A 24668-nucleotide genomic window follows, 5' to 3' on the forward strand; every position below is an offset into this window, starting at 1 on the left:
CTATCGATGACGTCAGTGTACGTCACTTAACAAGTGGGAGTGGATGGATAGATGTCGGCAGCCGTTGCTGGCTCTCGCGAATAATCGCACACGAAATTCGCAACGGACGATAACCGCGTCGTCACGATAATGTCGCGTGTTTCATAGCGATGTAGTGTCTTTCGGTGTCGGACGAAGGAAGATATACGAGAAAGCCTGTCGGGAAAAAGAAACGGGGGAAAAAAACAACCGACAAACGCACACGTGTTTCCGCGGTAAATGGAAAAACACCGAATTCGGACCGCGCATGCTCGACCACCGATGACGTCACGAAAATTGTGCTTTTGATCAAACTCGCTCTCTCGCCGTCCCTTTTTTTTTGCCCTCCCGCATCGTGGACGTAATAATGTGGAGAGTGAAATAATCGCACGGAAAAGCTCTGTAGGAGCCGCGGACAAGCCGGTGAATATCGTAAGTAAATTTCATTCTACTCTCGCCGTTTCCGAACTCATCCGTTGACTTACAGTCTGTTAACATGGCCTTCACATACACACGCACGCGCGCACACACCCGACACGCATATACACTAACACGAGCGTATATACTGAACGCGCACAGCACACATAGCACGTACAGCGTAGCATACACATACACATACACGGTTCACACACACCGGACACGTACGATACATATGCACGCGCACGTAGGCACTCACACGCTTGTTCACGCGCTCGCACGTACACGGACGCGCGAACACTCGGATGGGCGTGCTCGCGCGCTCGAAGCGTTCACAGTTTTCACGAGAAAAAAAAAGCTCGCTCTCAGCAATGTTTCAATTACTTGGGAATATCGAAGTTTTTGCATGTCTGGACACGAACGTCCCAGACATTTCGCGGACTCGATAGACCAGCAGGTTAGACGGTCGCGGGAGATAATATTGATCTTCTGGCGTAAGAATGATCGAAAATGACAGGTCCTATTTTAGGTCGAACATAATTACCAGTCAGCCACTTTTTTTTTGTCACTTCTAATTCGTCGTTGGGTGATCGTTGAACTTTTCGCGTGGTTTTTCCTCCGTCGATTACCTATTTTGTTAGAACGATAAGGGTCGTTGAAGGATCATCGTTTCGCGTGTGTCGATAGCTGGAACAGCTCCGTTGGATGACAGGAGGAGTTTTTATTTCAGAAAAGATGGGAAGCTACCACCATGTTCTCGATGTGCGATACACACAACAAATCGTGCGCGCGAAACGCATTAACAAATAACCTCTTCGTTATTGTTAAATAGAGAAACAAGTATGGCTTAGCGAAGGGAATAGCTTTTTTGTTTTTGTTGCGTTCGGATCGCGTGACCAAATAAAACACGACGAGCGTTTAATCGAATACGCGTTATCAAAGTAATCTCGCGATATTTAATAAGATGCTGTTCAACAAAGTTGCCTTCGTAGTTTACAGCCATTCGGTAATGTCGATATTCGCCGTTCTACGAAAACATTGGAAATTGGTAGAAACATTCGCGAAATATAATTCCGATCGAATCGGTAATATTTTCCAATGGCTGCTTCGCGAACGGTACGTAACAAATTCCATTCGAGCAAGATGCAAAAGACGCAACACGTACAACGTGTAAGATGCAATATAGGTACTTTATTCTACGGATATATGCAAATGATTGTCATAGCATTTAGGCATGTACAGGAATTACCATAATCGCTTCGACGGAAAGTTATCGAAATATTGTTACAAGTAGCGGGGATCCGTCGAGGATTAAATCGATATCGACAAAAAAAGTTACCTCGTCCATCTTTCGGACCGGATTACTAACAACATTTCGTGCGAATAGAAATCTTATCTAGACGCGGAGATCGTGCGCTTCGCTGATAGATACGTGAGTCGTTTCGCCGCGTGCACACTTAATTGATTTGTGTACGACGAAATTGAGAAAAATAGCGTAAACAACGGGGTGTGAAGCTGAAATTACGAATACAAAATCGTCCTGGAAAATGTTGCAAATTTCTGCAAGATGCTGCCATCTGCGCGCATTAATGCGGACAGCAGCTATGAGACTGCTATATCGGTAAAACAGGAATCTGGAGGCAACGATACAGACTACGTCGCGTTACGTTTCTAATTTATTCCGAGGGAACGAAAAAGATAGAATAACAACCGTTTAAAATTCCATAGATTGTAGATTATAGACTGTAGACTACAGAGATAGAGACTCTAAAGTAGACTATAGACTATACATTGCAACCGCGTAATTCCTTGCGATAGAACTACGTCTCGGAGGACACTTCCGTTTCCGCACGGAATTTCTAGTTTTCTTGGTGGCTGTGACGTTTCGAAACTAACGAAAAGAGTCAAACGTTTAGGTCATACGAGCGTGCCATCGATTTACATAGATTCGGGAGCCCACATTGTGCCGGGCTTTTTACCGCGAGGTCATGCGATTCTTTGTACCGGCTATTATTACGTAGGTTCAAGTTCCGTGAGATCTCGCGATAAGTCTAGATCTGATAGAGCCGCCGAATTGCCACCGTATTGCCACCGAACGCTGCAAACGGATGCGTTAGAAAATCCTCGAGCGACAGAATCGATGCTGGCAACCACGATCCCGCAAGTAGCAATCCTCCATTTTATCTTGTATATCAAATCGGAGATGGGTTTGCTTCCAACCGAAGAGTCGCTCGACTCGAAAAATCGATCTACCCTTTGCGACGAACCATCGACGCGCAACACCCGCTGCCTGCCTGTCGGTCGGTCGTCGGTGTTCAACAAACTAATACGTATCCCCTAATTGACAAACTATACTGGCAATCCGATAGCTGTGCACGAGAACGACTCGAGACGCGCCGGGTTCTTTTATACACCGAGACCGGGCGGCGAGATAATGAGAAAAGCGAACGGCATTGGAAAAAAATAGCAATCGATCGGGAGGGGGAAAAAAAGGTTTTGTTTCCCGGTGCACAGCGGTCTCGACATATTTTCGGCTGGATATCCGAAAAAGCTGCAAGTTAATAAAAATTTCACGAGGAAATCGTGTGCTGGTCGCTCTGCCGACATCGATCCCACCCACCCGGTAGAAAGGAATGGTTTCATCGATAACCTTCCTAAGAACACCCCGACCACTGACGTCAATTTCGAGATATTATGCAAGCGCGAACACTCTAGGGATTTTTTCGAAAAGTTGGCACAGTCACCGGATATATCTTCCGCTCGGCTCGAACGGGATCCGTAGGTTATTTTGAAAACTTTTAATCTCCCGCGCGTTCTCCCGTGGCTCGTTACTGTTACCATTAGCGTAATCGTAATCGTCAATGTAATCGTAACCGGATCCGTCGCGTAAATGAATAAACGACCAGCGTCGCAGGGTTACGAGGAGACTCGATAACCAAAGCAGAATTTGGAAATAACGTTTAAACCAATTTGACAGAGGCGCCTGTCGGAGCGGGAGAACCTTTTAATGGGACGAGGCGCTGACTAATTTGATCCGTACAATCTGAAATTCTGACGCTCGGTTGAATAATTCACAGACTTCTCGCGTATACTTAGAATCGGAATGGAAACCCGTGATAAAATATATTTGCGAAATAACTATGTCGTGTTCCGCGTCGTTCGGTTAATTGAAATCTTCACGGATTTTTGTCGTTTCCGTTCGGTTCGTATTGTTTCAGCATTCAACTTAACACTAAACCTACCATTGCCGTTTAAATGACCGGTTTTATATTTTTCATTTCCGCGATTATTGAAATTACGAAGTTGTTTACATGGAAATTGATTCGATCAATTTCTCTGTCCAAGTAGATATTGTAATCAAAATTAAAACATTTTAATCGCTTTTAGTGCTCGGTAGGTTTAGCTTTAAACTTAATATCGGATACATGCTACGCGCCGTGCATCGTATGCCTGTATACGTATGCGGGTATGTGTCAGAATTCTAATTTGCAAAGGTAAATTATGCTGTGCCACCCTAAATTTGGTTGTTGTAGGTTGAGAGGTTAAACAATTCGTGTTTTTACCTTACGATCAAATATTTCGCAGGTTCGACGAGAAATATGTACGTCTAGGGTTGAGAACTATACGCACGGTGGAGGTAGGGAACCGGGTTGACGGATTAACGGATTAACCTGACGGAACAGTAGCTCGGTTGTTCTTTTTGGAGCAGTAGGAACGGTGTGCGTTGTTCGTTGCTTGTTGCTTGTTTCTGGTTTCCTTCGGCCGGCCGCGGCCGGGAGGGTTGCTCTTCGAGGCTCGCATGGGGTCACGATTGACGTAAATCTGACCGCGAGACTCCGATGATTCCTTCCGCCTACTCTCACGTGCGACGTACACGTGTCGTAGCTGTTCTGGTCAAAAGTCGATCGCGCATCGCCTTTAAAACGTAAACGAAGGAGGAGACTCTGACGTAAGTGCTCTGTACCGTGTACAGTGCATTTCCCATTTACCGTTTTTCGTTCCCCGTGGAAAATACGGAAAGTCGGTCCTCCGCCCACCGCCTCTTCCGTTTTCACGCTGCGCCCTTCGCCACGTGCCGGCGACACGTGCCTAACGTGTACAGAGACGCGTTCATCCAGTGTAAAGCCGTGTCCGTGTTCGTGTACGATTCGAACAGAAAAATCTCCGCTATACCGATGTGTGTATTCCTCGATCGATCGCGGACATCGTTTCACGTTCGATAGAACGATCGCCTGGAAGTCGTTCTATTTTCACGATGGGAGAGTTCGATGGGTAAACGAGAGCCTCGCGGATCGAGATCTCGCGATCCGAGCGTTCGAGCGTTTCAGCTTTTTAGCGTTTACGCGGGAACCTGGTCTCCCTATTCTCTCGTTCTCGTGTTCGTCTCGCCCCCTTCCCCCGCTATTCCCCCTCCCGCGCAACGATCGCCACGTGTCGGTAGCACGTGCTATCGCGTTCACCTTATGCGGTTTAACGTGTACGAATTCCCCCGGATCGATTTGTTATTGTTTCGCGTCGACAAACGGACGAACCATTGTTGCACTCGGTCGCTGGCGAACAGCCTTTAGAAGAAACGTCTTTGTCGATGTTAGCGCACTGCCAATTCGTTCGTGAACTGTGGATAGTGGGTTCGCGCGAGATTCGCTAGTAAACGACGTTACCGGGGCTTGTCAGGACGGCGAATTTCCGGCATTTCATCGTGAATGTGGAAGCTATAGAGTTTCGGATTTCTCTAATAAGGTTGACGCGATACGTCGAATCGCGCATCGTATCGGACACGCCTAATAGATCGTCGACGAGGCATAGTACGCCGCGGCATTAGGAGTAGGACAAAGGTAAGGGAAGAAAGAGGGAGCAGAAGGTGGTGGCGACGGAGGAGGAGTAAGAGGAGGAGGGTAGGCGCGCGTCACGACGGTGTGTCGTGGGGTCGATTATAAATTTCGCACGCGTGGCACGGCAACGTGTGCACGCTCCAGAGATTTCTATCGAGGATCTGCGATCCGATCCGATTCGATCCGATTCACTCGATACAGCGTGTAGATGGGACAGGTTGATGGGGTTCGGAAAGATGGATCGGCAGGGCAGAGGGGAAGCCAATGCCTGTCGTCGCGTAGGTACGACACGCGCACCTACCTACGTTGATCGAGGTAGCGTTGGGAACAGGTTCACCCTGCATTAGGATTCTCTCGAGTGCGTTTCGTTCCGAGTCCGGAAAGTGTACGGCGTCGTTGTGTTTCGTCGGAACGCTCTTGTACGAAATGGAGATTCTCGTTCGATCGTTCTTCGATGTCTTTCGAAGTCTTCCAAGGCTATGAGGAGCCGCCGTTATTGGTGGAACAGTTTTGTCGAGACGTTTCGATTGATCCTGACTCGACGGCAGCTCGACGCTATCGCTAGGTTTGCTACCTACGTAGCCGGCAGCGGTCTCTCCCCCTCTCTTGCTCTTTCCCCCGGTATCTGTCTCTCTCCGTCTCTCTCCGTTTAATGCGGGTCGCCGGTGTGTGTACTCGAAAAGGTGTATCGCGTGTATGCGCGCAGCGAGCGTACAGGTAAAAGAAACGTCGCCATGGAAACGACCATGGCCACTCTCAATCAATACACGATGGGATGGATGTCGGTTCGGTCTGTGACGTAGGCGAAAAGCCCACGTGGTCCTATCGGCCACGTGCGAGAGATAGAGGTGTCTCTCCGAGGAGTACTCGAACCGTTCAAGTACCACGAAATTCGAGCTGGCTGACACATACACGATCTCTCTCTCTCTCTCTCTCTCTCTCTCTCTTGCTCTCTCCCTTGCTCTCCTTCTCTCCTCTCGTTCTTCCTCCTTCTCTGTTTGCGAACCGGTCCGAGTAATCCGATCGTTCGACCTGTACAGCGAACAATCGCGGCGAATTTGAAATATTCGAATTCGCGGTTGGCGGGTCGAGCAACATAATAAACAAATTTCATGAAGGGAACTTTTATCGCGAGAAATCGGTGCGATCTTTGCCAGATGTTCGTCCATCTCGCGGTTGTCTTGCCAACAATCGCGAAGTTTTCTTTACCGAGGGAAGACGATCTCATTTTTCCTCTGGAATATGTCCCCTCAAAACACGCTCTTCTGCTCATATGCTTTTTCTTCGAAATCACCGTTACTCTCTCTCTCTCTCTCTCTCTCTCTCTCTCTCTCTCTCTCTCTTCGCATCTCATCTCTCTTACCCTGACGGAGAGCTTGCACGCGGCGAGTAGAAAGGGAAAACGAGAGTGAAACGAAAGAAAGAGTAAGTGAGAGAGAGAAAGAGCGAGAGAGAGATGAAACTCGCGCGTGTACGCGTCGCGCTAAGTAGACGAAGAGAAGAGAGGAGAAACGAGCTGGCAGATGTTGGGCGCGTGCGGCGTCGAACCTTTTAAGGCGCGATCACTGGACGCCCGGCGTCGCGGCGGCCCTCCTCGCGTCGCGACTGCCCCCACCGATTTCTCTCTTTCTCTCTCTCTCTCTCTCTCTTCTTTCTGCCTCTCTCCTACTTGGTCCTCTTCTTCTAGCTCGGACACCTTGAGAAGTCGAACAGCGCCTCCACGAAACCTCATCATCTACCTCTTCTACTTGCTTTCCTATCGTCTTTGGCTTCTTCCACCTCTATCCCCCCACTCCGTCTCTCTCAAACTCTTTTGCTTTTCCTTTTTCCTCGCTGCTCGCTTATACTCTTTTGCTCGTATTCTTAATCCCCGGTTACTTTCTTCCACTTTTTCTTCTTCCAGTTGGTCGTTTTTCTGCTCTGGTTCTCTTCCCTCTGGAACCCCCCGGTCGCTTTCTACTTCGACTCACCCTGCCCTCTTTTCTACTTTTCTCTTTCGAACCCTTTCGCCGAGCAATTATTTTTCCGCTCGAGCCTCGCTCATTCGTTCTCGGAGTACGCCTGTTCTTGCGGAAATTCGAAAATTATGATAATGTTACTAATAATGTTTGTCGTTCCTTTCATTCGACAACGTTTCCGCGTGTAAACCAAGGAATGCGAAGCACTTCGGCGGAATGGGAATGTCGGTGGGAGACGTAACGAGGCACGAGAAGCGAGTTAACTTATCTGCAACGCGGCGATTATCCGAAAAGAGTTGCACGACGCGTTAACATTTTTCCGTTTGATCGCGAGCACCGAGGAAGCGACGAAACAAGCCGATTCTCACCGTGTACCTTTCCTCTTTTCCTCTTTCGAGAGGGTATGGTTAGAATCGAGGAAAAGTTTGAAAATTTGTCTCTCCCCCTCTCGGAGAGCACGTTCACTCAACCCACGGACCTCTCCTCCCTTCTTGTTTTTCTCTTTTTCCGATCCACTTCCTTCGCGCCGTCGTTCTCCCTCTCTTTTCGCTAGGTTGCTTTCATTCTGCCTCGCTCCGAGTAGAATCGCTCGCGCGCGGCGCGGCGTCTCGTTTCGTCTCGTTCCGTCTCGTCTCGTCTCCTCTCGTCTCCTCTCATCCCGGAGCCAGCCAAGTATCGCGTTTCAGTCTCCTCCCTGCATTAGGAAGAACGGAGCGGAGAACATTTTCTTCGCCTCTCGTGTTCCCTCTCCCCCTCAATTTCACCCGGCTCGAAACCCCTTGGCCTTTCGATCTTCCGATCCAGCGATCGTTCGAAAGTTCCTCAACTTTGTCTGAATAATCCGAAACGCTTTTATTTTCTTGGGGAAATCGGCTGAATTTCGACCTGCTACTAGCACCTACTGGGTCTTAAAAAAATCCGCGCGAAATGAAAATTCTGATGGGGAATCCGGTTCGAAAACTGGACTCCGAGCAATTACCGAAGGACGAAAAGCAACGGACGCCGTTTCTCCAATTGTCCACGACTTTCTTCGCGGATACGGGATCGATCGCCGACGAGACTCGGACACCAAGGACGCATTCATCTAACGAGCTGCGTCTTGTAAATGAGAGACCGATCGCTGCGCCGCGCCGGCAGGCAAGCGGACAGGCACATGCTCGTAAATACAATGACCAAGTTATATAATAACCGAGGGCGGTGTTTCCCGTGAAACGAAACTTTCCTGCTTGATCCTTTATGCTCCCCTATCGAGGTGTCTAGCTCTCGAGATATCGCTACCGGATTCGACGCGATCCAGCACGATGGAACGATTAACGATTTTCTCGTTTGGTCTGGAAACAGAAGCCGATTGTTTTCTCAAAGTCTGCAGCGTAACGCTGCTCCGCGCAGCGCGTGGGAGTTCGTTTTCGTTGGTGCGCGCCGCGTACGCAGGAGATCGCGATCAGCCTCCGTAAGGCCGTCCACACACGGGTCGATTGGCGATTCGGTCGACGCGATTCCAATCGCATGCGATTCCCCCCTCCACGTGACTTCCAATGCAAATGAATGGAGAGCCACACACGGGTCGATTCGTGGTCGACTGAAATCGGCTCGACTGAAATCGCGTCCGTCGCATGAACCGTCCACACACGGGTCGATCGTCGATTCGGTCGACGTGATTCCAGTCGCATGCGATCCTCCTCCACGTGATTTCCAATGAAAATAAATGAAGAGCCGCGCACTGAAATCGCCGCGATTCTAATCGCGTGCGATCGGAAGCGAAGTTGGAAAATCGCGTGGATCGTACGATTCGCGGTAAGTTTGTGCAGTTCATGTAATTTAAATGATTTGGCCATTATTTTTTGTAGTTTGAGTGCATTGCACTCTTCGATATGGTCTATGTATTTAGGTTATATAAGTTATCATTTATTTATTACCTTTATTATGCTCAACTGAGGAGTTACAAAAGGAGAGCTTTGCTCCTCATAGATGAGGTTGGTGGAAGTTCAACAGATTTCCCTCAATCTTCGCTCAATATACCAAGTGATAATACTTCCGGATTAAATCGACCTGAGAAGACAATTCCCTAAGAACACTCCCACTCCACAGAAAATTGTACAACAGTTTATCAATCCCTGTGACTTCAATTTTTTTTTACTTTGCCTTTTGTTTTTGTTTTTTATAAACCTACATGATTATATTCAACTATGTAAATAAAAAGCTTACCTTAATGTTATTAGTATGCGTAATAACATAAAAAAAGATAATAAATAAATAACAACCTATGTAACCTAAATACATAGACCACATCGAAGAGTGCAATGCACTCAAACTACAAAAAATAATGGCCAAATCATTTAAATTACATGAACTGCACGAACTTACCTCCATAAGTCGCGCGGATCGTATACGATCCACGCGATTGTTCTGCTTCGCTTCCGATCGCACACAATTGGAATCGCGGCGATTTCAGTCGGGCCGATTTCAGTCGAACACGAATCGACCCGTGTGCGGCTCTCCATTCATTTGCATTGGAAGTCACGCGGAGGGGAATCGCATGCGACTGGAGTCGCGTCGACCGAATCGACGATCGACCCGTGTGTGGACGAAATCGCGTCCGCCGCATGAATCGTACATGACGAGCAAGACGTACGAACTTCACGACGCGATTACAATCGACCCGTGTGTAGACGGCCTAACTCGTAACATCGGTCCGTGACATTCGTTGCGTTGGCCCAATCCGAGGCGACCAGGGTCGAGATGAAGCGGGACGAGAAACGAGTCGAGACGGTGGGGTCCAGCGATCTATGTTGCCGAAGGGCGACGATCCTCGGTGCCCTCCCGCCACGATCCTCCCGTCGCGTTCACCGTTTCTTTCGAAACGGTGTCTTGCCTGGTCCAAACCCGACCAAGAACGGAGCTCCAATAGTCTGCGAATATGCGACAATGCTAATGTCACGGAGATCTGCTAGCTCGCGGCAGACAGAACGCGAGACGACCCTCGAAAGAATAAAGGCATCGAATCTATCGAGTATTTTTTTACGTTTCTCGAAGAATCGTCGTTGCGAGTAGTTGGAGCTCGATGATCGAGCAACGGTACGCGGAGTCCTAGATCCCTACTGCAGGGCGAGGAGGAGCGTTGTCCATGTGATATCGAAGGGGCTGACCGAACCCCGTGTACGATTTATTCCATGGTGTCTCGGTAGGAGAGGAAACACGTGTTCTACACTCGGCTAGGGCCACGTGTGAGGTGCAGGATGTTTGTGCCAGCTCCTCTTGGTCGTACGCCTGGCTGCCATACGGAAAATCGATCGATCGATGCCTGTCCGGTCGAACGAAACCGCTCATCTTGTACAACTTGGATCGTTCGTATCGCATCTAGGGCCACTCGCCAATCTCTTCTTTTCCCCGACACCTCGCTGTGCAATTTCAAAGTCTCTATCATTTTCGTTTCATCGGCACCTCGAAGAATTGTTCTACCCGCGCACACACATCATCAGGCTGATTCGTTTACCAATTGTTCGATTAACCCCTTGCCGTAACATTTTCATTCGTCCCTTGTGTCAATTTGACACAGTTTTCACGAAATTAGTTATACTGTTCTGTTATTTACTGGTAAATCTTCCCGAAACTTCGCGTCGTTTATTTCTTTAATGCGAAACACAACCGGAAAGCCTAAGATTTAAATGTTAACTCATCAGTTTGAATAAAAAAATCACCGAAAAATAACACTGTTTACTTTGTTATTCGTCGATCTTTTATCACTGCGTCAATTTGACACTGAGGGACAGATTCAGTTCGTGAAAATAACGTCTTTATCCCGAAAAATGTCGTGGAAGGGAAAGGAAAATTTATATTTCTTGTACGGCTGCATTTATTTTAATGCTTAAAATTTTATTTCATCTAAAAAGAAAGGCTTGTTAGATTCGTACTTGTTAGACTTTGTTAAAATCTTCATCACGAGTCTGACTCGTTAAAATACGGCAAGAGGTTAAAACGAAGATGCGATATCGAGGAGCATTTCGAGAGCCACGAGATATTGGACAGCACGCAGCGTGTAAATAAGTCAGCAGCCCTTCATTTGTTCCGGAAATTGGTATGAAAGCAGCGAACGAAAAACAAGGAGACTTCCAACTGATAAAGGATCCGCTGAAACTTTTCCACGGCGATTATGAAACGTACCCGTTAGAGTTTTAGAGGATCATAGAAGGATGAGAAGGGGCGAGGGCTCAAACAATTAGAAATCCGTGAGACTCGAAGGAGAAGGTGATCCGGCAAGAGAGACCACAGGGATTCGGGGGTGGGAGAGGAGATGTCGAAGAAGGTGGAGACCGGAGGAGGTGAAGGGGCGAGGAGAAGGAGAGAAGAAGGAGGAGAGGAGAGGAGAGGAAGAAGGCACACGTCACTTAGTTGAAGCACGTGCTCTGGTTTCTGGCGGCTGGTGCTGCTCAGCCTCGGTCTTAGACTCAGCCCTGGCGGCTGCGTTTAAATTTAGCCGGCGCGGAGCTTTAACTTCGCCGTGTCATAGGACAAAGAATATGGCGCGTTGCACTCGCGCCAACATTCGCCTCCGTGAGCCTCCGCGAGCTTTTGCGCGCCTTCTTGTTCGTTTCGCCTGCCGAGAAACGGCCGGGATCGAACGATTCACGCTGAAATCATCCGGACCTCTGATCCTCCGAGTCTGCCGGACGCGGTATTATTCTCCAAGATTTTTGTTCTCGTAAACATTCCTTCCTGCGTCGCACCAGGTGCAACCGGAGGGAACAGTGTCAACATCGAAAAGACCCTGTCGAGAGCTCGATATTCTCGCATCCCTTTCTCGCGCGAGTTACGATGCCGGCGAAAGGCAAGCTTTGCTCGCGATAGTAATCGTCGGGACTGGCGGAACGATTAATAAGATAAGGGGTTCTAAATAGACCCCGCGAAAGAAAGAGAGTTCCAGGGGGTGAGAAATCGTTTCGAGTGTAATCTACACAATATCATCCTGTCCCCTAGCAGCACGAGGGGGGGGGGGGGGGTGAGCCAATTACATACCGGGGAGAGAAAGAAACTGGCGACAGTATCGTGAAAGAGAGACCCCGTCCGAGCGTGTCTCCGGTCCTCCAATGACGCAAGTAACACGCTGATCGATTAAGCGTGTACTCTACATACGTGTTACTTGTTGTTTTGTAGGCGATACGTAACGCGCGGAACGTAATACGGTGTAGCGGCCGTCGCGCGTCGGTTCGCGCATGCACGCGCGACAATCGCACACACACCGCGTTTAGTCGCGTTCATTTTTTTCTTCTCGCCGCGCCTCGCCGTCCCGGAAGTTTTCCAATTTTCTCCTACTCGCGCCGCGATGGAACAATGCTCCGAACTCAGCCACAGGTCCAACTCGTTTTCCCCCCCGCTTTCCGAGCTTTCTATCTCGTTAGAATCGATTGGAACGGTGTGGAGCCGTGTTTCGAATCGATTCGGGGGTAACGGGTGAACGGACACGCGGATGGCGAGATGATGCTTCGAACTCGCGAGGATGTTCGTCGAGCCAGAGTTACGTCTGGTTCGAGGAATCCTCGAAGAATTATTTATCGATCCGAGAGAAGCTTATAAGATAATGGGACGTTTCTTTGGCTGTTCGGCTCGCCATGCGGATTACGGTAGCGTCTGTAGACGTTCTACCGCTCGATCGTACAGTGCGCGACCATCTTCCGCCCCGCGGACTAGTTTCGCGGCTGTTTTCTCCGGGAGAGCGATCCCAGCTACGAAAATTATGGGAAGAACGATTCTCGCAGCTCGTAACTGGCCGCCATATGGCGACACCGTGCCGTCGGGCCGCCGCGCCGCCGGTAAGCATCACTCAAGCTTTGGGGGTGCAAGCTCTCCTGGATCGTCGTTGATCCGTTGCATCGCGTCGCGTACTACGCCTATAGAGATGCTACTCAAACGAGTCTTGGTTCCTCGGGAATAAATTGTAGAAAATAGAAAATAGCAAACGGAGGATGGAGGGAAAAAGCTTGTAGTTCTCGCTCCAAGCTTCCGCTAGCACAGTGCCGAACGATATCCCGCGGATAACACAACTTCTTCGAGGAAGCGGTCAACCGAAGTTGTGTTTTTCTGCAGAAGAAGCAGCTATCCTCGGGATATCGTTCGGCACTGTTGAACCGCAAGATTCGTTGCGAGGCGAAGCGGCGTCGGTCTCGCAGGAGGGCCGGACGCGTTTGGTTGACGCGCGTCAAGACGGAAAGCCGCGAAGGGGGTGGGCTGCGAGTCAGGAGTCAGGAGTCACGAGCGCAACTCTAACCGAGAGCAACGGCAAGAGAAAGAAGGAGAAAACGAGCGCAAGTGCAGGCGGGAGGCTGCAGCACTCGTTGCAGCCGGCTGTGCCCGTCAGCTGCCGACAGATTTATCGAGTGGCACGTGCCGATCCGGACCGATGTCGTTTTATGCCTTCCTCCGTTCAGCTCTTCTCGCCGAGCGTCGCAACGCCGAGGGACGGTTCGCCGAAGGCAAAAATTATTGCCGCCCCTGTTCCTTCTAGAAACGTTCCGCTCTCCCAACTCCTTTTTTCGCCTTCGACGCGAGCCACTTCCCTAATCTCCGTCTACTGTCTCTTGTCGCCGATGTCGAGCCGAACCCGAGCCGAAAAAACCAAGACGGAAGCTCTGATCGAGGGGTTGCTCCTTCTTCCTTGTCTACCGATAAACCGTCCAACATCCTGGTTGGCTTTTTCTTCGAATTCATTTGCCACCTCTCCGTCGCGAAAATGTTCAGACGGTTATCTTTGAATATATGGAAACATGAAAAATCGAAGCCGACCGCGATGAAACATTCCCTCTGGCTCTACGCGACGTTTCTCACCGGCTAATGGCGGCCAGAAAGGAAGCGAGTAAGATAAACGGAAGTTTTGACGGAAGGTCTGGTTTCACCCCGCTCGAGAAAAAATTAATGAACTTCCTCCCTCGGTTTTTCCACGCGAGGGTCGGCGAGAAAACGCGTCACGTACAAATTGAAAACGTCGATCCTCCTCGGATCGATTTTCCGAGTTTCGTATCGCTCTCTTCTTGGAATTCTCTCGCGAATCATTCCCGTCAGGAAAAGGTAGCCTTTGCTATCCGGTGGGATCCGGTCGAATAAGGGACGCGAACTTTCGAACTCTGTCAGTTCCTTCCACCAATGAAATTTCCATGGTCGAAAGTGGCATGTTTGTCGGTGACGAGAAGAGAGACGCAGAGAGAGAGAGAGAGAGAGGGAGAAAGAGAGAGTCAACGATCGGTCCGTCCGGGATGGCATGGAGGATCTGTATTAAGAGTGACTTAAATTAATAACGAACGCTATTTCGGCTGCGCTTCGATGCTCTGTTAACCCGATTAAAGCCGAATACCGAGGCGAAGCGAGAGATGATCATAAAGAATTCAGGGGAACGTTCCTCCGCGAGCGGGCTCGAGCCCGTTTCGAGCCGTAATTATGGAAACCCTGGACGGTTACGACATTTTCCTGGTTCGCGATCGGTGATCGGCGTCCCGAGTTCCAACGTGACGTTGAGCGAAATCGGAACATCCGAATCGCATTATGTCACGTCACTCGAAGGCCCGACACATCCGCGATCCGATTTATATCGAGACGCTCTGCTGAATAAAAGAACATTTTCGCTCTTCCTTCCCTCTCGTTCGCCGCGCGTCCTCTTCGTTGCTCGTTTCGCGTTTCCCTCGAAATACTCCCGTTTCGAAATTTCTATCAACTGAAAATGAAACTAAAAAAAAAACGCCAGCGAGTCGAATCGATCGTCCGCTCCTCTCGAAGGATTAGAGGATCGTTCGAGATTCACGCGTTACCGAAAAAAACTCGTCGCAAATACTTGATCAACGATGACTCCGCTCTCAAGTCTCTTTTTCTTTTCTTTTGAAGGACCACCGTCGCGTATGCAGCTCCGACCCTCTACATTGGCTCCTACATGCGATAAAAAGGTAAGTTGCTCTCCTCGATCGATGCCTCGTGAATAATACCTAAAGAGAATCACCCGGAGATTTCTGTTCTCTCCCGTGTTGCGGGTCGAGATCTCGAGCGATCGATGCAGGACGTCGCGAACACTAAACTCGTAGAAAGCCCCGAGAGAGAGAGGCGAAATTATCGAAACGGTACCGAGCGTGAAAATATCGTGAAACACACTGCACATCGTGGCGTTCTTCGCGTTTACCACGCGACCGTCGCAAACTCTCGGAACACGATGCATCTCCGTCGAATCTCTCCTGTCCAAACGAGAAAGAAATCTTGGCGAATAAATCCCAACAGCACCGTGTCATCAGGTACCGAGACTCTCGCGATCCTCGAGTTCGATCGAGTCGGTTCACGACACTAACCACCACCAGGAATCGGAAAGAGAACGAAAACCATAGTGAGAGCTATTTCGCCGTTCCGCCCGAAAATCCGTAATCCTTTAGCCTTAGCGACAGGGGTAGATTAGGTTTGCCGATGTTCGTCATCGCGCAGATCACTGTTGCGATTTCTCCATCTCGGGAAGGAACTCGAAAACGGTGTAAAGGCAGAAAAAGAGAACGAGAGAGAAAGAGAAAAAGAGAGAGAGAGAGAGAGAAAGGGGGAGAATAGGGGATCATAAAGTCGTATACACGTTCCCGCGTCGCACACCACCGTCACTGTCTCTCGTAGTTCGGCTCTGACTCGAAGAAGGAGAAAGTAATGCGATAAAGAAAGCAGAGAGGAGGATCATAAAGCTCTCTGTGCGCGATCTCATGTTCCACGGCACGGTCACTATCTCTCCCAGGAAGTCGGTGTGTCTCTTGTTCGTCATGATCGCGATCGTGGTCGTCGTGTTGTCGTTGGTCCTGGCGTCGTTGTTCTTGGTCTTGGTCTTGGTCTTGGTCTTGGTCGAGGAGGATCGGGCCGTCGGCGTTCGGTCGGTAAGGCTAGGTCGGCCAGCGGCGAGGAGCGTTTTCTTCGGTGCAAGCCGGTTGGACGCTGCTAAGGAAGGTGCTGGTTGGTCGGCGGCGCACAAAGACCATCGCAGAAACGCTGTATCGGCGGTATTTTGGTTTTGGCTCGGCTCGACCCGCGCAGTTCTGGGAGTGGAGTTCTAAAAACAGCAGAGGTAAGTCCTGCTCTCCCGCTGGCTGCTACGCTGGCCGCTCTTCTATCGCGTCGTCGTCTCCTCTATCTCGAGCTATCGCGAGCTATCGGGAGCTATCGCGAGCATTCGCGAGCCGAACCCTCGCGAGTCGGTCCCGAAGCGAATTTCTATACAGAGTCCGAGACTAGGCACCCTGCCTTGTCCTGCCCTGTCTTGCCCTGAGCTGCCCTGCCCTGCCATGCCATGCCCTGTCTTGCTTTGTCTTTCACCACTAACTTTATCACTGGCTTTCTCGTTGCCTATGCCTCTGTCTGGCTTTCTCACTGCCTGATCACCTCGGCACGTTTCTCGGCTTCCTCTTCCCTCGGTGGTTGGTTTCCTCTTGGTGGATCGCCGCGGACAAAACTCTTTACACGACTAGCCGATGCGATCGCTTCACCGCTCTTCTTATAACTCGCATACTATGCCGCCGGTTTCGTTCCCAGAACGCACCCGTTCCCTGACGAGAACCTTCTTCTTCTTTTAGGCACCCGCCTCGCCCGGCGCGGATTTATTTCTTCACCGGCCGACATTATTTTTGGGATCTTTTCACGGATCGCGAACACACCGTGAGCGTTCCGACTCGTACATACAACCTCGGCAGCTTTAGCCGCTTAACCGTTTTGTCACTTAGTCGCCTTTTACGCGTATCGCGTCCACCAGTAGCCGCGTTCACGACTCCTCCGTCTGCACTCGATCGTTCTGCTCACTTCTAGTCCATTCTGTTCCCTTCTCGGCTCTTCCGTAGCTTTTCCCATCGATTAGGAGACTCGGACCATCGCCGATTTTTCAAAGAATAACCTTGTCCGCCTGACTTTCGGACCGCGATTAAGGATTCTACTCCGAGTCCTTTTACAGTCTACTTGACGAGTCGTACATTCTTCGATTGAACTTTCTGTTTGGTGTTTCTCTTTGAGATCTCTATGTCTCGCCGATCGATACTGATCAATTCGCAGATTCGTTTCATTTCACCGAAGTTCTGCTACTGCGGGACTCGTTCAACTTGGGCGTCTTCTTCGATCGACGCGACCAAGAAGGTTTCGGTTTTACGTTCTTCAGCCAAGTTTCCGGTTAGCCTTCTTTCTTATTTGATAGTTCATTTTCCTCATTGACAGCTTCGAGATCTTCGGAACAGTGAAAAAGCATTATTGAATTTGTAATGAGGAGTCCGGCCGTGAACCGAGTTTAGACGTTTGCGACGAAGCGATTCTACTTGGTAGATGTGTACTCGGCGAGCCACGAGTCACGATCGAGTATCGACGTTCTTGTCTTTTACCACTAATTTTGTCGAATATTCGCAGCGAATCGTGGATGGTGCGAGGCGCGATTCGATCGAGATCCTCCCGGACGATCTACGTACGAAAAGCGCGGTTAGGTTCGTCAAGGTTCGATCACGTCTTGCCAAGAACACGATCGCGTCACGCGGTTAGTCATACCGATGTGTATGTGTAACCGACTGGTTCGACACGTCACGTGACGCGATCGACTATGTCGCACGGGTGCTCTATCGATGCGATATCGGTATCGATGTCGACGTTTCGGTGCTATCTTGTTGGTTTCGATCACGAGGATCCAGGCGACCATTGTCCGATCTTTCACCTAGCTGTTCGTGTCGAAATGCTTCCGTGACGCGCCTCGGATTCGCCGAAGAAATTTGCATCGTGGACGATCCACCAGCCGAGTATGTGGATCGTCAAAGATGACCGCGTCGCATTCGTTCCTTTGGCCTCTGCCGGTCACCTTGATCACGGTCCAAATTACTGATGTACGCTACGACACACGCGTACCCGGTCCAAGCTCTCTTACAATGGCCGACGTAACGGCACGGCTCGCATTTCGTCGATCGTGAAAACGATCTTGTCGGACCTTTAAACGGGGACAGAGTAATTTTTTTCTTCGAAAGGAGGAATCGGCACTCTGCTCGAGTCCGCTCGGCTCTGCTCGGCTCGGCTCGATTCTAAAGGCCAAGAGTAGTTTACACGTCGGATTAGCTCTCGGCACTTTCACTAGCCTCTTTTACGCGCGTTTCATCCTCGTTTCACCTCGCGTAATCTGCGAGAGAGTTATTTTCAGGGTAACTTTGCGGCGAGCGCGAAGGGTGAACGAGGATCAATTTGCTCCTCCGCAACCAGTCCGCTCGACCACCTTGAAACTGTTATAGTGATCGGTCTCGTACCCGTACCCTTTTTCGCACTCCTTCCCTGCACGTTGCAAAGACGCGCGCGTGTCCATGTCCGTCGCCTCAGCGCCATGTATACGTTTCGACAATCTACCGCAAAAAACCGCTAACGGTCCTGGCGTTATACGTGATCTACTCTTTATTCCGATTTCTGTGAGTTATCGATCGCGCGGAGATTAACGTTCTCTCTGTCGTCTATATTTAAACACGATTATCCAGATTTTGCTTCGCCAGGGATTCGGATCAAAGGCTGCCCGCGATGAGAGAGAGAGAGAGAGAGAAAGAGCGACAAGATCGAACGTCCGCTATTGGCTCTTCGATTAGTCTCGAGAGAGAAACAAAGGCTGAGCCGGTGAAATGGTTCGATCGAGCAATCGCCGACCGCGCGAGGCAAGGGATTCGTCGGTTATCGGAAGGGTTTCGCCGGGCCACCGATCGAACCTGTTGCTCCCCGCGCGGTCGGGGGGGGGGGGGCAGATCGGTTTCGTTACCGTCCCGCGAAATAACGAGGTTAGCCCAGCCACCCCCGGTGTCGCGTTTTTCTGTTCTCGCGGTGCGATTCACCCGGTGACGTCACCTCCGGACGTTTGGTCTCATTCTAAGGCGCGTTGGTCGGCTGCCAAGTGCGCAGACCGCACGTGCCTCGGTTAAATGGCACCTTGTGCTTGCTCCCGTCGCGGTCGTTTCGTCTCGCCTCGTCTCGCCTCGCCTCGCCTCGCCCCGTCTGCTCCGGTCTGGTCTGGTCTGTTCTGGTCTGGTCTGGTCTCGCTTCGCGATTATTCCGAACCCTTTCGTGATAGAATCGCGAGCAAACACACCGGTACACACCGTGGAATCGCGATTTCGCTCGTTTCCCCGAGACGGAATTAGACGAGCAACGTTCCCGAGCCACCCGTTCACCGTTGACAACCGTCGGACGCGTTGTTCGAGAGCAACCGGCGAAACCAACGACGAAAGCGTCGCTAAAAACGTCGATGGTTCGCTCGGCGGCCCTGCGATCGCTAGACTGCGAATTTCGAGCCGAACCTACGCCGAACGACGGAAAAGAACGTCTGGTCCGATCTAGATTAGTCGGGAGAAGATCCCGATAGAGGGGCGGCTTATCGAAAGTCTGGTGCCGCGCGCGCGACACGTGTTCATATTTTCTGAGAGAGGAAAGGAGAGAGAGAGAGAGCCGCGGCTCGAGATTTTCCAGCGTCGGAACAAGATGTTTCTTGGCCGGAGGCGGCGCGGTGCGGTGGCAGGATGAGCGGATATCCGGTACAGCAACACAGACGCCGCTTGGACCTCGAATGTCGTTGACGGAGGGATAGATAGACAGCCGAGCAGGCAGGCTGCCTGCCTGGTTGTGCAGGGAACGACTGCCGTTTGTCGAGAAGTTTGCCGGGTTCGTGGAGGTTTGGTGGCCACCTGGTATTTTCCTTCGTGCCCTCCCTCCCCCGAGGGGGATAGTTATGCTTCTTCTCCCCGAATCTTCAAACTATCGTCTAGACCGTGCTCTCACAACAGAGTGCCCAGGCGTTTTCGAGGGAAAGACGTTTTCAATTTGATCGTGTTCGATTCCGCTCGAATGCTTCGACGATATCGCCATCGGAGATCGTCGGGTTCGGGATAGAAGAGAGCTGATTGCGGAGGATGTTGCGTAACGCGTGGGCGAGATTTCAGGGAAAAATGATCGCGTGAGAACGATGAAAAGACTTCTCGGAATTTTCCTCCGGAGAGGATCGGCTGGCCGATTGATCGCGTTCGCGTTCCTAAATCCTTTCGTAATGCTCTCCCGAAACTCTGCCTCGATCGAGCAAGAGTCAATTTTTCCGGGTAAATAGTCCTCGACGAAGGATCGCGGGAAGGATTGTGCGAAGGATCATCGCGCGAAGAATCGCGCAGCTCCGTTCTAGCTGGCTGACTCGAACGACAATTGCAACCCTTTGCGGCCGTTCCGTTCTACGTGCTATAGAATGCGGTGAGCGGTGGTGCTCGCGCTCACGAGCCTGGTCGCTCCGGAGAAAGCGGGAAAAAAGCGAGGAAAAAGGGAACGGTTAACTAGACGCGCGGATACCTTGGAGCAGAGTAAAAGGGATGTCGGCCCTCGTGGTCTCCTTTTGCTCGATGGTGCGAAGGAAAAACAATGCAGGTAACAAATACCTTCGGAGAGCCGCGATCGATACAAATACACCCTGACACTGTGTCGTTCGCCAGTCTTCCAGACGTACCGATATTTCTTATGTTGGACTTTGCGCTGCTGGCGAACCTGCCAGCTTCGCGGTCAACTCTTCTCTTCAACAATTCTTCTTCAACTATTTCTATCCACGGATCGCTCTGTGCAAGCCTTCTTCGCGGTCCGTTCGAAAGCGTATCGACCTCTGTCCTACGGATTTCGAAGAGATGTTCTCCGTTTTCCGCAACGCTTTCATCTACCCACGTGTTTTTATAGATAGGCGGCGCTCGTCGCCGATTCGAAACGATGCGCGAGCAATCGATATTCTTTGTTCCGCGCGTCATCGAGAATAAGGATTTGGAAAGACAGCAAACTGTGTTCGAGTTTCCCGTAAGAAATGACAGGCCAGTGATTTGGACCGCTTCGGTAGGTGAGGCGTTAATAAATTAGACGGTATCGAACGACAGATGTGGCGCGACGTTCCCTGCAGCAACCGGTAACCGGCAACTGGTAACCGGCAAACGGAGCGTCATCAATTCTTCAGGAAAATCCGGGAAAGTCCATCTTCGTTAGAGTTAGGACGATGCGCGGCTTTAACCGCGTGACCCGGTCGATCGAGCAGTCATCTCGTAAATAGCCTCGCGTCCGAGAATGACAGAAACGAGAGACGGTCGAGCGAAACGGAAATAGACGTCGGTTCCTGTAAGTTATTCGCGAAATAATCGGCATTGCGATTAACTACGTTTCAACGAGTCGATTAGCCGGGGCCGTCGCCCGACGTTTCACCGATATTTCTCCTCCCCGTCGTCCGACGACCAATGAAAACCGACGTTCTTTTTCCTATTTTAGTATTCCACCGCAAAATTTTCGATCCCGGAAGATTCGTTGTTTTCGAAGCGGCCGACGAACACGCTCTATTTTCCGTAACTCGACTCCGACCGAAGCGATATCGCCTCGCGACCGTATCGGCCGGTAAACCTTTGTCCGATGATCTCCGGTCGCACCAATTTTTTTCGTTACGCATTACGCAATACGCATTCGAAACCTTGCGCTGTATGCTAGTGCGTACGCGAGATGCGTTCGAGATGCTCTCCGTTAGGGGGGAAAACGCCGTCGAACGCCAGAAACGCTCGATAGAGACGTCCGGGGGTCTCGACATCGAGGAACGCGCTTGCCTCGATCCAGCCGATTGTGAGAAATAAATTCCGTTTCCTGCCTTTCACCCCGGATCTCGGGAAGGAAAAGACTGGAGACTTGGAGCCGCGTTAAGGACATTCCTCTCTCCTTCGAACGGACACCGATCGCTGCAACCGGAGAACATTATCTTTCTCGAGAAGATCTCTTTTCGGCTAGGACTTAGGAGGTTTAGGCCTCGTGCCGATCCTCTATCGAAACGGTAGTAGCCGCGAATGTCAAACCGTAGAAGTTATCAATGGCGGACAGCGAAATCCGCATTATCGCCTGCTGTCCGGGGAATATTAATTACTTATCTATGTCCCGTTTCTCGCGTCTTTTCGCGCTCGGTCGACGAGATCGATAGGCTAGGATATATTGAACACTTGCCTGCTGGCTCTCTTTCTCTCTCCATCTCTATCCTTCTCTTTCGCTCTCTCGACGGGTTAGGTTATCCGACCTCTGTAGGGGGACAGCTACATTGCAGCTCATGCATAATACATACGATCCGACCTGGAGTAGATTTATATTTACCCGCAGCTGGGATAATTCGTTAAATATCGACAGGCATTGCCGGCTCTTGTCGAGCTTTTTTCGCCTGGACGATGATTCGACAGGACGTTTTTCCTCCGTTTCGTTTCGAGTTCGTTCCTTTTTCTCTCTCTCTCTTTCTCCGTTGCTCGTCTCTCGTTCTTATTCCCTTTGGTGGCGCGTATCGGCTGTCTCTCCTTCAATTTGCCCCTCTCGGCGGATGGAACACGATCAGCGCTCCTTTAATGGATAATATCTCGTTAGTCTTTTCCTACGAGTCGCGCGACGTCGACGTTGATGCCGATGCCGATGCCGACCGTCGTCGTACGAGATTGTATATTCCAATCTTTTGTCGCGCTACCCGGTCACGCGCGATCGTCGATCTCTCTCTCTCTCTCTCTCTTTCGTTCGCGTTCTAATAATTTTCTAACGAGATCCCTCCCGGGATCGTCCTCTCTTACTCGACCCTGCTTCGATATCGCGCTCGCTATCCAGACAAAATCCCCTCGAATACCGTTTCGAAGAGGTCTCCGGGCCGTGTTTGCTTACGTTTGCGGTGTCGAAGTTACCTAAATATTGTAGACGCCCTCCCAACCTGTCCATATGGGACTGGACCTCGGGCAGGATAAACAATTAGCCGGTTGTTCCGAATACACAGTGAATCCTGAAAGTATTCACAGACATTATTTACATTGCGATCATTTCGTAAAAACAAATAGGACAAGTCTGTCCTTTAGCTTCGCAGATGAACGTTCATTTTCGAGATATTTTCACATGATCTGGCAAGTGGGAAGCCGGTGGCATATTTCTTTAGGAGCGCTAATCGGCTAGGATCTTTCTCTTCTCTCGCGGAAAGAACAGCGAGGGTTGGGGAGCTTCCATGCACCCTTTCATCCGCGCCCCACACGTTTCACCCCACGGACACCCGCCACATCGTTCGAGATTCGAAATTCTCCCGCGTGTCCCCGTCCGCGATCGGGAACCTAACATATTTTCCTTGCACCGTCGCACGGTCACAGTTTCCTCGGGCACGGAATTACACGATAGAAATTGACCGGGAATGATCCGAAGGATCCCCGAACGTTCATTGACGCCCTCATTCGAGAGCAGAGATGAACGAGGCAGGAATATATGTATTTAGCGAAAAGAACAACAGGTATTTTTGACGACCCAGATACCGATCGATCCGTCGAGCCCGGCGCGCGTAGTAGTACTTTAGTTTCGGCTATGAAAGGCCCTGAATCGCAGCGAGGTATTATATAACGCCGCGAATAACCGAATTCAAGGCGTCGAGGCGAAGAGCTGAAACGCGGATCCCTCGATTCAATTTCATTTCGCGCAGCAGCTGTCAGGCGGATGCCTCGCGAATAACTGATGGAACGTAACCGCTACGCCCGCGCTCGCTCGCGTCGGCTTGGCCATCGGTTGTCTCGTCTCCGTCGCAGCTTATCTCCGTTAATCATCCTCCCGAATCATCGAGAAACCGGCGAAAATCGTCGGACAACCGTCCCGCCTGAAATCGTATCGCCGGTCGTGTCAATTTTCCACGCATTTTCTCCCGAACAGATCACGTCAATCATTGTCAGGCTTGGAAAAGGTACTACGATCTACCCGAAACGGGTTAATAATGGGAAAGAGCAGCGCTGAAGTTCCGCAAATAATTCATACGACGGAAATTAGACGAGAATTACACACCGTTAATTGGTTCCCAGCGAATCCCGAATTTCCGCTCACGCACACGGCCGAGCACGTTCGACGTTCGTTTTATTCGACTCGATTTTGGCAATTTCACCTTTGACTTTTCGTGCTGTTCTGCGAGGCGAGGCGGCTGCAAAAAGCCGCGGAATATTTCAACGTTTCCTTATCGATTAGAATATTTTTAAGATTACCGGAGTACCAATTCTCTCTCGGGTCCCCCGGTTCCTCTTTGCTCCGCATTCACCGGGACGAGGATTATTCGATCTTCCGGAGTAGGTTACTCCCGAGTACTCCTGTACTCGAGTACTCGGGAAACATAACGCGTGTAATCGCCTCCTTCCGTAATCCGTCGTCAACGCGTGAGAATTTCTATCTTCCGGACCAATGAGTAGATTTTACCCTAAAGTACTTCGGAAAAATAAATAATAATAATAATAATAAAAAATATAACGCGTACAATGCCGGGCATCAGTCGAATCGAACGTCATCCTCCGTTGACGCGTTCAAATTTCGATCTGTCCGTACATCGTGAGAAAATTGGAGACTCTGCAAGATCGAGGAAGAAGGGAACGATGATTAGCGTTATCTCGGGGAAATGATACAATCGAGGTCCGATCGATAA

At 50.3% G+C, this 24668-nt stretch overlaps 1 protein-coding gene across 7 annotated transcripts in view; it reads left to right on the forward strand.

The window, feature by feature from the left end:
• Mef2 (myocyte enhancer factor 2) overlaps window positions 1-24668 on the forward strand; it is a 49942-nt gene that overhangs the window by 234 nt on the left and 25040 nt on the right. For 3 of the 7 annotated variants that reach the window (XM_076438739.1, XM_076438746.1, XM_076438747.1), the window contains exons 1-2: window positions 7-450; window positions 15092-15150. The gene's annotated coding sequence lies outside the window, so the exon portion shown is untranslated. Of the gene's footprint in view, window positions 1-5; window positions 451-15091; window positions 15151-16148; window positions 16290-24668 lie in introns of those variants that run through there. The other 4 variants (XM_076438748.1, XM_076438741.1, XM_076438743.1 and 1 more) reach the window with 4 other exon arrangements.

This window comes from Lasioglossum baleicum, chromosome 14, assembly GCF_051020765.1.
Source record: "Lasioglossum baleicum chromosome 14, iyLasBale1, whole genome shotgun sequence".
Lineage (NCBI taxonomy): Eukaryota > Metazoa > Arthropoda > Insecta > Hymenoptera > Halictidae > Lasioglossum > Lasioglossum baleicum.